A 13,546-nucleotide genomic window follows, 5' to 3' on the forward strand; every position below is an offset into this window, starting at 1 on the left:
CAAATTTTCGAAAATTATTTTTTTTAAAAAAAAAATTTTACATTTTTTTTTTCAAAATTTAAAATCTTTTCCAAATCATATCTTTTTCAAAACTTCCTTACCACTTTCTCTTCCCTCATTTTTTCGAAAATCTTCACCTATTCTTATTTATTTTATTAATTTATTTTATTTTCGAAATAAATAAATAAATAAATAAATAAATAAATAAATAAATAAATAAATAAATAAATAAATAAATAAATATTTTCTCTATTTTACATCATCTCCCTTTCTCCATCATGGACCTAAGCGGAAATGAACAGTCCAGGAGGACTCTGGGGTCATATTCTAACCCCTCTACTGCTTCATATGGGAGTAGTATCTGCATACCCTCCATTGGAGTCAGTAGCTTTGAGTTGAATCCTCAGCTCATTAACATGGTGCAGCAAAGTTGCCAGTATTCCGGTCTTCCACAGGAAGAACCTACAGAGTTTCTAGCACAGTTTTTACAAATTGCTGACACAGTACATGATAAAGAAATAGATCAGGATGTCTACAGACTATTACTATTTCCATTCACTGTAAAAGATCAAGCTAAGAGGTGGTTGAATAACCAACCTAAGGCCAGCATAAGGACATGGAAACAGTTGACAGAAAAATTCCTGAATCAATATTTCCCTCCAAAAAGGATGACACAGCTAAGGCTGGACATCCAAGGCTTTAAACAAGGAGATAATGAATCTCTTTATGATGCCTGGGAGAGATACAGAGAGATGCTACGAAAATGCCCCTCTGAAATGTTTTCAGAGTGGGTTCAGTTAGACATCTTCTACTATGGGCTTGCAGAAGGAGCTCAGATGTCTCTAGATTACTCAGCTGGTGGATCTATCCACATGAGAAAGACAATTGAAGAGGCTCAAGAGCTCATTGATACAGTTGCCAGGAATCAGCATCTGTACCTAAGCAGCAACCCTTCCATGAATGAAGAGGTTAAAACAGTAACTGCTGAACTCAGTCCTGTAAAACAAGCTGCTGAATTCAATCAGCAATTGGACTTTCTAACAAAGCAGCTAGCCGAATTTAAAGACAGGCTACAAGAGACAAGAATGGCTAATATACATATGGAAGAACAGTTTAGGCAAACAAAGCAGCAACTATCAAGACAAATAACAGAAGAATTTCAAGCAGTTCAATTAAGAAGTGGGAAAACATTAAATACCCCACCTCAAGGCAGCAAAAAACTAAGGAATGAGCAAACCACCCAAAATTCACCTGAGGACAGTAAGAGCCCAGGGAAAAATAATTCTGGAACTAAAACGCCAGAAAATTGGTGGAAGGCTGGCGCTGAACGCCCAGACCATGCCCAAAACTGGCGTTCAATGCCAGAAACAAGGCAGGATTGGCATTCAACGCCAGAAATGGGCAAGGATCTGGCATTGAACGCCCAAATTGGGCAAGATCTGGCGCTGAACGCCCAAAATGGGCACAGTTCTGGCGTTCAGACGCCAGGAACAGACAAGCAGTTGGCGTCTAACGTCACTCCAGTTTCTAACTCTGGCACTCAATTGCCAGTGAGGGATCAGACACACACAAATGCTGATAACAACCCCTCTAAAAAGGCTTCTTCAACCACTTCTGTAGGCAATAAACCTACAGCAACTAAGGTTGAAGAATATAAAGCCAAGATACCTTATCCTCAAAAACTCCGGAAAGAGGAGCAGGATAAGCAATTTGCTCACTTTGCAGATTACCTCAGGACTCTTGAAATAAAGATTCCATTTGCAGAAGCACTTAAGCAAATACCTTCTTATGCCAAGTTCATGAAAGAGATCTTGAGTCATAAAAAGGATTGGAGAGAAACAGAAAGAGTTCTCCTCACTGAAGAATGCAGTGCAGTCATTCTGAAAAGCTTTCCTGAGAAGCTTAAAGACCTTGGAATTTTCTGATACCATGCATATTAGAAGGTAATTGCACCAAGACAGCTTTATGCGATCTTGGGACAAGCATCAACCTAATACCTGCATCCACTATCAGAAAGCTTGGCTTAACTGAAGAAGTTAAACCAACCCGGATATGTCTCCAACTTGCTGATGGTTCCACTAAATACCCATCAGGCGTGATTGAAGACATGATTGTCAGAGTTGGGCCATCGCCTTTCCCACTGACTTTGTTGTGCTAGCAATGGAGGAGCACAAGAGTGCTACCCTCATTCTAGGAAGACCCTTCCTAGCAACTGGATGATCCCTCATTGACGTCCAACAGGGGGAAATAACCCTGAGAGTCAATGATGATGAATTCAAGTTGAACGTTGTCAAAGCCATGCAGCATCCAGACACATCAAAAGACTGCATGAAAGTTGATCTTATTGACTCTTTGGTAGAAGAGATCAACATGGCTAAGAGTCTTGAATCAGAGTTGGAAAACATCTTTAAAGATGTTCAGCCTGATTTAGAGGATTCAGAGGACATGAAAGAGATCTTGAGTCATAAAAAGGATTGGAGAGAAACAGAAAGAGTTCTCCTCACTGAAGAATGCAGTGCAGTCATTCTGAAAAGCTTTCCTGAGAAGCTTAAAGACCTTGGAATTTTCTGATACCATGCATATTAGAAGGTAATTGCACCAAGACAGCTTTATGCGATCTTGGGACAAGCATCAACCTAATACCTGCATCCACTATCAGAAAGCTTGGCTTAACTGAAGAAGTTAAACCAACCCGGATATGTCTCCAACTTGTTGATGGTTCCACTAAATACCCATCAGGCGTGATTGAAGACATGATTGTCAGAGTTGGGCCATCGCCTTTCCCACTGACTTTGTTGTGCTAGAAATGGAGGAGCACAAGAGTGCTACCCTCATTCTAGGAAGACCCTTCCTAGCAACTGGACGATCCCTCATTGACGTCCAACAGGGGGAAATAACCCTGAGAGTCAATGATGATGAATTCAAGTTGAACGTTGTCAAAGCCATGCAGCATCCAGACACATCAAAAGACTGCATGAAAGTTGATCTTATTGACTCTTTGGTAGAAGAGATTAACATGGCTGAGAGTCTTGAATCAGAGTTGGAAAACATCTTTAAAGATGTTCAGCCTGATTTAGAGGATTCAGAGGACATGAAAGAGCCTCTGAAATTTCTTCTGGAAGAGGAAAAACCTCCTAAACCCGAGCTCAAGCCATTACCGCCATCCTTGAAATACGCGTTTCTGGGAGAAGGTGACACTTTTCCAGTGATCATAAGCTCTGCTTTAAATTCACAAGAAGAGGAGGCACTTATTCAAGTGCTAAGGACACACAAGACAGCTCTTGGGTGGTCCATAGGTGACCTTAAGGGCATAAGCCCAGCTAGATGCATGCACAAAATCTTATTGGAGGATAATGCTAAACCAGTGGTTCAACCACAGAGGCGGCTAAATCCAGCCATGAAAGAAGTGGTGCAGAAAGAGGTCACCAAATTACTAGAGGCTGGGATTATTTATCCTATTTTTGATAGCCCCTGGGTGAGCCCTGTCCAAGTCGTCCCAAAAAAGGGAGGCATGACAGTGATTCATAATGAAAAAAATGAACTGGTTCCTACAAGAACAGTTACAGGGTGGCGCATGTGTATTGACTACAGAAGGCTCAATACAGCCACCAGAAAGGATCATTTTCCTTTACCATTCATAGACCAGATGCTAGAAAGACTAGCAGGTCATGATTATTACTGCTTTTTGGATGGCTACTCAGGCTATAACTAGATTGCAGTAGATCCCCAGAATCAAGAGAAAACAGCATTCACATGTCCATCTGGAGTGTTTGCTTATAGAAGGATGCCATTTGGGCTGTGTAATGCGCCTGCAACCTTCCAGAGATGCATGCTCTCTATTTTCTCTGATATGGTGGAAAAATTTCTGGAAGTCTTCATGGATGACTTCTCAGTATATGGAGACTCATTCAGCTCCTGTCTTAATCACTTGAAACTTGTTCTGAAAAGATGCCAAGAAACCAACCTAGTTTTAAACTGGGAAAAATGTCACTACATGGTGACTGAAGGGATTGTTCTTGGGCATAAAATTTCAAACAAGGGAATAGAGGTGGATCAAGCAAAAATAGAGGTAATTGAAAAATTACCACCACCTGCCAATGTTAAGGCAATCAGAAGCTTTCTGGGGCACGCAGGATTCTATAGGAGGTTTATAAAGGATTTTTCAAAAATCGCAAAACCTCTAAGCAATCTGCTAGCTGCTGACATGCCATTTGTGTTTGACACAGAGTGCATGCAGGCGTTCGAAACGCTGAAAGCTAAGCTGGTCACAGCACCAGTCATTTCTGCACCAGACTGGACGTTACCATTTGAGCTAATGTGTGATGCCAGTGATCACGCCATTGGTGCAGTATTGGGACAGAGGCATGACAAGCTTCTGCATGTCATTTATTATGCTAGTCGCGTTTTAAATGATGTCCAGAAAAACTACACAACCACAGAAAAAGAATTACTTGCAGTGGTTTACGCCATTGACAAGTTCAGATCATACTTAGTAGGATCAAAAGTGATTGTGTATACTGATCATGCTGCTCTTAAATATCTACTCACAAAGCAGGATTCAAAACCCAGGCTCATCAGATGGGTGTTGCTTCTGCAAGAGTTTGATATAGAAATAAGAGACAGAAAAGGGACAGAGAACCAAGTGGCTGATCATCTGTCCCGGATAGAGCCAGTAGAAGGGACGTCCCTCCCCTCTCTTGAGATCTCTGAGACATTTCCGGATGAGCATTTATTTGCCATTCAGGAAGCACCATGGTTTGCCGATATTGCAAACTACAAAGCTGCAAGGTTCATACCCAAGGAGTACAACAGGATACAAAAGAAGAAATTAATTACTGATGCAAAGTACTACTTGTGGGATGAACCCTATCTCTTTAAGAGATGTGCAGACGGAATAATCCGTAGGTGTGTGCCTAGAGAAGAGGCGCAGAGGATCCTATGGCATTGCCATGGATCTCAATATGGAGGCCATTTCGGAGCTGAGCGAACAGCAACCAAGGTCCTCCAATGTGGCTTCTATTGGCCCACACTCTATAAAGATTCCCGAGAGTTTGTACGTAACTGTGACAGTTGCCAAAGAGCTGGTAATCTGCCTCATGGTTACGCCATGCCTCAACAAGGAATCTTGGAAATTGAGTTGTTTGACGTATGGGGAATTGACTTCATGGGACCTTTCCCACCATCATACTCAAACACTTATATTCTGGTGGCAGTTGACTATGTATCAAAATGGGTTGAGGCCATTGCCACACCCACCAATGATACTAAGACAGTGCTGAAGTTCCTCCAGAAACATATCTTTAGCAGATTTGGTGTCCCTAGAGTACTAATCAGTGATGGGGGCACTCACTTCTGCAATAAACAGCTTTACTCTGCCATGGTTTGGTATGGAATTCGCCACAAGGTGGCTACTCCATATCATCCACAAACTAATGGGCAAGCTGAAGTCTCTTACAGAGAATTAAAGAGAATCCTAGAACGGACAGTAAATACCCGTAGAAAGGATTGGGCACGGAGCTTGGATGATGCTCTGTGGGCTTACAGAACAGCATTCAAGACCCCTATAGGGACCTCTCCATACCAACTGGTGTATGGTAAGGCATGTCACCTGCCCGTGGAACTGGAACATAAGGCCTACTGGGCAACCAGATTCCTAAACTTTGATGCCAAATTAGTAGGAGAAAAAAGATTGCTCCAGCTAAATGAGCTAGAGGAGTTCAGATTCACAGCTTTCGAAAATGCCAAGCTTTATAAAGAGAAATAAAAAAAGTGGCATGACAGAAAGCTGTCATCTAGAATCTTTGAACCAGGACAGAAGGTTTTGCTGTTCAACTCTTGACTCAGGCTATTCCCCAGGAAATTGAAATCCCGGTGGAGGGGACCATACGTGATTACAAGCGTATCACCATATGGTTATGTAGAGCTTCAAGATGTTGACTCTGACAAGAAGTTCATTGTTAATGGACAGAGAATCAAGCACTATCTTGAAGGCAATGTTGAGCAAGAGTGCTCAAGGTTGAAGCTAGATTAAAAGCTCAGCAAGGTCCAGCTAAGGACATTAAAGAAGCGCTTGTTGGGAGGCAACCCAATTTTTATTTATTTTCATGGTTTTTCATGTTTTATTAGGTTCATGATCATGTGGAGTCACAAAATAAATATTAAAAATTAAAAACGGAATCAAAAACAGTAGAAGAAAAATCACACCCTGGAGGAAGCACCTGTCTGGCGTTCAACGCCAGAACAGAGCATGGTTCTGGTGCTGAACGCCCAAAATGGGCAACATCCTGGTGCTGAACGCCCAGAACAAGCATGGTTCTGGCGTTCAACGCCAGAAATGGCTAGTAAATGGGCGTTGAACGCCCAAAATGGGCACCAACCTGGCGCTGAACGCCCAGAGTTGTGTGCAAGGGCATTTTGCATGCCTAAATTAGTGCAGGGATGTAAATGCCTTGACACCTCAAGATCTGTGGACCTCACAGGATCATTTCAAGATCTGTGGACCCCACAGGATCCCCACCTTCCCTCCTCATAATCCTAGTTTTTTTTCCACATCTTCTTCTTCATCTATTCCTTCTTCTTTTGCTCGAGGGCGAGCAACATTCTAAGTTTGGTGTGGTAAAACAATTATGTGAAGGATCTATAGCTCAGTGGTAGAACATGTGGCTTCAAATCAAGAGATCCCTGAGATACCTCAGGGGATGCACTTCCCTTCACATAATTATTGGAAGCAAGTGAGGATAGAAATACCAAAAATCACTAGGAATCAAGCCACAAAGGCAAGGAAGAGACATAAAAGAGCTCAAGAACATCATTGGTGCCTCAAGAAGGAAATGCCATCATCACTAAGGTGGACTCATTCCTTGTTCTTACATTCTCTATTTTTCGTTTTCTCTATGTTAAGTGCTTATCTATGTTTGTGTCTTCATTACATGATCATTAGTAGTAATTAGTGTCTATTTTGATTTTATCCCCAATTAAGTTATAGTCTATTTTTCTCATCATCAGCAAACATGAATAAAATAGTAGATCTTTTGAATAAGAGGCAATAAAATTTCGAGTTTTTAATAAGAAAAATTCTAATTAGTAACATGTGGTGGCAATGCTTTCTGTCTTCTGAATGAATGCTTGAATAGTGCATATGTCTTTTGAATTTGTTGTTTAAGACTGTTAAATATGTTGGCTCTTGAAAGAATAATGAACATGAGACATGTTATTGATAATCTGAAAAATCATAAAAATGATTCTTGAAGCAAGAAAAAGCAGCAAAGAACAAAGCTTGCAGAAAAAAAAAAAATATATATATATATAATAAAATAGGCAAAAAAAATTATAGAAAGAAAAAGAAAAAGCAAGCAGAAAAAGCCAAAAGCTCTTAAAACCAAGAGGCAAGAGCAAAAAGCCAATAACCCTTAAAACCAAAAGGCAAGGGCAAATAAAAAGGATCCCAAGGCTTTGAGCATCAGTGGATAGGAGGGCCTAAAGGAATAAAATCCTGGTCTAAGCGGCTAAACCAAGCTGTCCCTAACCATGTGCTTGTGGCGTGTAGGTGTCAAGTGAGAACTTGAGACTGAGCGGTTAAAGTCAAGGTCCAAAGCAAAAAGAAGAGTGTGCTTAAGAACCCTGGACACCTCTAATTGGGGGCTTTAGCAAAGCTGAGGCACAATCTGAAAAGGTTCACCCAATTATGTGTCTGTGGCATTTATGTATCCGGTGGTAATACTGGAAAACAAAGTGCTTAGGGCCACAGCCAAGACTTATAAAATAGCTGTGTTCAAGAATCATCACACTAAAATAGGAGAATCAATAACACTATCTGAATTCTAAGTTCCTATAGATGCCAATCACTCTGAGCTTCAATTAAAAATTTCGAGTTTTTAATAAGAAAAATTCTAATTAGTAACATGTGGTGGCAATGCTTTCTGTCTTCTGAATGAATGCTTGAACAGTGCATATGTCTTTTGAATATGTTGTTTAAGACTGTTAAATATGTTGGCTCTTGAAAGAATAATGAACATGAGACATGTTATTGATAATCTGAAAAATCATAAAAATGATTCTTGAAGCAAGAAAAAGCAGCAAAGAACAAAGCTTGCAGAAAAAATATATATATATATATATAATAAAATAGGCAAAAAAAAATTATAGAAAGAAAAAGAAAAAGCAAGCAGAAAAAGCCAAAAGCTCTTAAAACCAAGAGGCAAGAGCAAAAAGCCAATAACCCTTAAAACCAAAAGGCTAGGGCAAATAAAAAGGATCCCAAGGCTTTGAGCATCAGTGGATAGGAGGGCCTAAAGGAATAAAATCCTGGTCTAAGCGGCTAAACCAAGCTGTCCCTAACCATGTGCTTGTGGCGTGTAGGTGTCAAGTGAGAACTTGAGACTGAGCGGTTAAAGTCAAGGTCTAAAGCAAAAAGAAGAGTGTGCTTAAGAACCCTGGACACCTCTAATTGGGGGCTTTAGCAAAGCTGAGGCACAATCTGAAAAGGTTCACCCAATTATGTGTCTGTGGCATTTATGTATCCGGTGGTAATACTGGAAAACAAAGTGCTTAGGGCCACGACCAAGACTTATAAAATAGCTGTGTTCAAGAATCATCACACTAAAATAGGAGAATCAATAACACTATCTGAATTCTAAGTTCCTATAGATGCCAATCACTCTGAGCTTCAATTAAAAATTTTGAGTTTTTAATAAGAAAAATTCTAATTAGTAACATGTGGTGGCAATGCTTTCTGTCTTCTGAATGAATGCTTGAACAGTGCATATGTCTTTTGAATATGTTGTTTAAGACTGTTAAATATGTTGGCTCTTGAAAGAATAATGAACATGAGACATGTTATTGATAATCTGAAAAATCATAAAAATGATTCTTGAAGTAAGAAAAAGCAGCAAAGAACAAAGCTTGCAGAAAAAATATATATATAATAATAAAATAGGCAAAAAAAAATTATAGAAAGAAAAAGAAAAAGCAAGCAGAAAAAGCCAAAATCTCTTAAAACCAAGAGGCAAGAGCAAAAAGCCAATAACCCTTAAAACCAAAAGGCTAGGGCAAATAAAAAGGATCCCAAGGCTTTGAGCATCAGTGGATAGGAGGGCCTAAAGGAATAAAATCCTGGTCTAAGCGGCTAAACCAAGCTGTCCCTAACCATGTGCTTGTGGCGTGTAGGTGTCAAGTGAGAACTTGAGACTGAGCGGTTAAAGTCAAGGTCTAAAGCAAAAAGAAGAGTGTGCTTAAGAACCCTGGACACCTCTAATTGGGGGCTTTAGCAAAGCTGAGCCACAATCTGAAAAGGTTCACCCAATTATGTGTCTGTGGCATTTATGTATCCGGTGGTAATACTGGAAAACAAAGTGCTTAGGGCCACGGCCAAGACTTATAAAATAGCTGTGTTCAAGAATCATCACACTAAAATAGGAGAATCAATAACACTATCTGAATTCTAAGTTCCTATAGATGCCAATCACTCTGAGCTTCAATGGATAAAGTGAGATGCCAAAACTGTTCAGAAGCAAAAAGCTACTAGTCCCGCTCATCTAATTAGAATCTGAGCTTCACTCAAAAACTCTGAGATATTATTGCTTCTCAACTTATTAGTCTTCTATTTTATTTGTCTAGTTGCCTGAGGACAAGCAACAATTTAAGTTTGGTGTTGTGATGAGTGGATATTTTATACGCTTTTTGGGGTTAATTTCATATAGTTTTTAGTATGTTTTAGTTAGTTTTTAGTTTATTTCCATTAGTTTTTAGGAAAAATTCATATTTCTGGACTTTACTATGAGTTGTGTTTTTTTCTGTAATTTCAGGTATTTTTCTGGCTGAAATTGAGGGAGCTGAGCAAAAATCTGATTCAGGCTGAAAAAGGACTGCTGATGCTGTTGGATTCTGACATCCCTGCACTCAAAGTGGATTTTCTGGAGCTACAGAACTCGAAATGGCGCACTTCCAATTGCGTTGGAAAGTAGACATCCAGGGCTTTCCAGCAATATATAATAGTCCATACTTTTCTCAAGGATAGATGACGTAAACTGGCGTTCAACGCCAGTTCTCTGCCCAATTCTGGCGTCCAGCGCCAGAAAAGGATTAAAAGTTGGAGTTCAACGCCAGAAATGGATCCAAACCTGGCGTTGAACGCCCAAAATGGCCTTATGCACGTGAATTGCTTAAGTCTCAGCCCCAGCACACACCAAGTGGGCCCCAGAAGTGGATCTCTGCACCATCTATCATAGTCTACTCACTTTTTGTAAACCTAGGCTACTAGTTTAGTATTTAAACAACTTTTAGAGACTTATTTTGGATCTCATGACATTTTTAGATCTGAACTTTGTACTCTTTGACGGCATGAGTCTCTAAACTCCATTGTTGGGGGTGAGGAGCTCTGCTGTGTCTCGATGAATTAATGCAAGTATTTATGTTTTCCATTCAAACACGCTTGTTCCTATCTAAGATGTTCATTCGCGCTTAACTGTGATGAAGGTGATGATCCGTGACATTCATCACCTTCCTCAAACCATGAACGTGTGCCTGACAACCACCTCCGTTCTATATCCGATTGAATGAGTATCTCTTAGATTCCTTAATCGGAATCTCCGTGGTATAAGCTAGAACTGATGGCGGCATTCATGAGAATCCGGAAAGTCTAAACCTTGTCTGTGGTATTCCGAGTAGGATTCAATGATCGAATGACTGTAACGAGCTTCAAACTCGCGAGTGCTGGGCATTAGTGACAGACGCAATAGGATGAAGAATCCTATTCCAGTATGATCGAGAACCGACAGATGATTAGCCGTGCTGTGACAGAGCATGTGAGCATATTCTTCACTGAGAGGATGGGATGTAGCCATTGACGACGGTGATCCCCTACATACAGCTTGCCATAGGAGGACGTGCGTGCGTGAATTAGAAGACAGAGGAAAGCAGAGATTCAGAAGACAAAGCATCTCCAAAACTCCAACATATTCTCCATTACTGCATAACAAGTAACCTTTAATTTATGCTCTCTTGGTTATTCGCAATTCAACTGATAAACATAATTGACTTCCTGACTAAGAAAATAACCATAGACTGCTTCAAACCAACAATCTCCGTGGGATTCGACCCTTACTCACGTGAGGTATTACTTGGACGACCCAGTGCACTTGCTGGTTAGTGGTACGAGTTGTGAAAAGTGTGATTCACAATTTGTGCACCATTAACGTGGACTCTAACGTGGGAGCTAAGGGGCACATTGGAACGTTAGTGACAATGTTAAGTGTCACTAACATTCTCGAAGGTTGGCAAGCCTACGTTAAAAGAGCCACGTTAACTAAGTTAACGTGGACTCTAACGTTGGGAAGGGGGAGGATTCTCAACGTTATTGGGAAAGTTGAGTCCCAATAACATGCACGAAGGACAAAGAGGCAACGTTAGTGGTAACGTTTGTGCCACTAACGTTGAGGTTGACGTGGCTCTTACTTGGGTAAGGAACGTTAGTGAAAAAGTTGAAGACCCACTTCACACTTTCTCTCTGCAAGTAAAGCCAAGCCCAATGAAGAAGATAACTGCTTCAAACTCAAGATCCAAAGGCCTAGACCCAAGACTTGATGAACCAACTAGAAGAGTAGAAGAGTAGTATATATAGGAGTAGCTTTGAATTAATTTGGGAGTTTGGAAAATAGAGGGAGCCTCTGGGCATAGAATTACTCTCTGTATTTACTTTCTCTGCACTTCTAGTTTTCATCATGTATTCTCCATCTTTGTTTTCATTTCCCAGAGCTATGAACAACTAAACCCCTTTCATTGGGTTAGGGAGCTCTGTTGTAATTTGATGGATCAATACTAGTTTTCATCATTCTTCTTCTATCTTTTCTCTTGATTTTACTTGAAAGCTTTCGATCTTCATCCAATTGGGTAGTTATCTTGGAAAAGAAGCTATTCACACTTGGATCTCTTCTGAACCTTGAAAGAGGAATGAAGAGATTATGCTAGAAATGCTTTCTCATGCTGGACCAAATTGGGTTTGGATGGATATGTGACTATAATCCTCTCAACACTTGATTTGGAAAATACATGTGGTATAATCAGTGACCATACTTCATCTCTTCTCATGAGCAATTGACCAAGGAATTGGCTATTGATCAAGATTTGAGAGATTGAATTACAAGAAATTGTAATTCAATCACTTAAGATTGCCAAGGAGATCAATGAGTTCATTGCTTGAGGAAGAGATGAAAATGAAGTTGATCCAGAGAATGCAACATCTCCTAAGCCCAATGAACTCCCCATTTCTGATCTTACCCATTCTCTTTATTTTCTGTCACTTACTTTTATGAGCAATTCCCCCATTCCCATTTACAATTCTGCAATTTACTTCAGTCATTTACTTTCAGTTCTTTAATTTTAGCATTTACTTTTTCTGTCATTTACCTTCCCGCCATTTTATTTTCTGCAATTCTAAACTCAAATCCTGGATTCGCTCAACTAGAACATTCCTCTAATTAAAGTTGCTTGATCAATCAATCCTTGTGGGATTCGACCTCACTCTATTGTGAGTTTTTACTTGACGACAAATTCGGTACACTTGCCGAAGGAAATTTGTTGCGAGACAAGTTTTCCATGCATCAATGGGAAAAAGGATGAATGACGCGGTCGCGTGAGGCATGCGACCGTGTCACTGGAAATTGTGCTAAATGCGCAATTCCAGCGTCATTTCAGCGCAACTCTCTGTCTCCTTTGGGGTGTTGTGGAATCCATGCGATGTGATCGCGTCGCTCACGCTGTCGCGTGGGATTGGTGTTGTGCAAGTGACGTGATTGCGTCATGGACGCGACCGCGTGGATCGTTTTATGCGAAACGCACAACAGCCGCACGATTCCAGCTCAACTTTCTGGGCGTTGGATCCTTACGTCGATTTCCAGGTCACGCGACTGCGTGAATGACGCAGACGCATGGGGATTATTTTTCGCAACTGACACGATCGCATGATTGATGCGGTCGCGTCGCACGCCTACTCTTCTTTTTTTTTTGCAGGTATGCAATTATGTAGTATGCAATGCGAATGAATAATATTAAGGTTCACTTGAAAAGGAAAACAAAAATAAATAACACGAAATAAAACTGAAAAAGAAATGACCATACCATGGTGGGTTGTCTCCCACGTAGCACTTTTAGTTAAAGTCCTTAAGTTGGACATTGGATGAGCTTCCTGTTATGGTGGCTTGCGCTTAAATTCGTCCAGAAATCTCCACCAATGTTTGGAATGCCAACAGCCTCCGGGGTCCTAAACTAGGCACGTAAAGCTTCTGAGTATCTTCAAGCAGATTGTCAGGCTCTCGGGGTGACGAATGTCAGAATGGATTCCAGGATCCCAAACTTTGCTTTTAAATCCGCCTTCGTCTTGATCTATATTTTTCCATCCGAGCAGTTCAGAAAGTAGATTTTCACCAAGATGACCAAACGTTTTCTGAGATCCATTCGATTGATCATGATGCCAATCCGTGCACTTCGAATTGAAGCGTGGAACCTTATTGAACCTTGTGCACCAGCTCTGAGTGCGAGCCATTTCCCTCTT

The sequence above is a fragment of the Arachis ipaensis genome, chromosome B4 (genome assembly GCF_059453495.1).
Source record: "Arachis ipaensis isolate K30076 ecotype BB chromosome B4, ASM5945349v1, whole genome shotgun sequence".
Taxonomy (NCBI): Eukaryota; Viridiplantae; Streptophyta; class Magnoliopsida; order Fabales; family Fabaceae; genus Arachis; species Arachis ipaensis.